Source organism: Hylobates moloch, unplaced genomic scaffold, assembly GCF_009828535.3.
Source record: "Hylobates moloch isolate HMO894 unplaced genomic scaffold, HMol_V3 SCAFFOLD_21, whole genome shotgun sequence".
NCBI classification, from domain to species: Eukaryota; Metazoa; Chordata; class Mammalia; order Primates; family Hylobatidae; genus Hylobates; species Hylobates moloch.
The window spans coordinates 43,146,665-43,147,771 of NW_026652296.1; the positions used below are offsets into that span (position 1 = coordinate 43,146,665).

At 45.9% G+C, this 1,107-nt stretch overlaps 1 pseudogene; it reads left to right on the forward strand.

Moving 5' to 3' along the window:
- Positions 1-313: 313 nt before the first annotated feature.
- Positions 314-897, forward strand: LOC116460984 (large ribosomal subunit protein eL15-like; annotated as a pseudogene).
- Positions 898-1,107: the final 210 nt, after the last annotated feature.

Here is a 1,107-nt window from a genome sequence, read left to right on the forward strand (position 1 = left end):
TAGCACTTTGGGGAGGCTAAGGTGAGTAGATTGCTTGAGACCAGCCTGTACAACATAGTGAGACCCTGTCTCTACAAAAAATACAAAAATTACCCAGGCATGGTGGTGCACGCCTGTAGTCCCAGCTACTCGGGAAACTTAGGCTTGAGCCCAGGAGGTCGAGGCTGCAGTGAGCCATGATCACGCCTCTGCACTCCAGCTTGGGCAAAAGAGTGAGACCCCGCCTTTCTGTCTGGCAGCAGCCATCAAGTAAGCCACGGTGGGTGCATACAAGTACATCCAGGAGCTATGGAGGGAGGAGCAGTCTGATCTCATGTGCTTTCTTCTCAGGGTCCGCTGCTGGCAGTACTGCCAGCTCTCTGCTCTCCACAGGGCTCCCCAATCCACTCGGCCCCATAAAGTGCGCCGACTGAACTACAAGGCTACATTATATATAGGATTCGTGTGTGCGGTGATGGCCAAAAACACCCAGTTCCTAAGGGTGCAACTTATGGCAAGCCGGAACATCATGGTGTTAACCAGCTAAACTTTGCTTGAACCCTCAGTCCATTGCAGAGGAGCAAGCTGGACACCACTGTGGGGCTCTAAGAGTCCTGAATTCTTACTGAGTTGAAGATTCCACATACAAATTTTTTGAGGTTATCCTCATTGATGCATTCCATAAAGCTGTCAGAAGAAATCCTGACACCCAGTGGATCACCAATCAGTCTACAAGCCCAGGGAGACACGTGGGCTGACATCTGCAGGCCGAAAGAGCCATGGCCTTGGAAAGGGCCTTAAGTTCCACCACACTATTGGTGGGTCTCGTCATGCAGCTTGGAGAAAATGTGATACTCTCCAGTTCCACTGCTGCCACTGACATAAGTAAAGTTTGTAAAATTCATACCTAATAAACAATTCAGGACAGTCAAAAAATAAAAATAAAAAATAATGAGACCCTGTCTCAAACCAAACATGTTTTGAAAAAGTTTTTTATTCTTATTTTATACAGTCGAGATATACACTACATAATAATTAGCTGATCCTTAATAACTTGGACACTCGAAGGAGTTCACTGGTAAACTGGACCTAAATCCTTTTTTTCTGTCTTTTTAAAATTGATATATC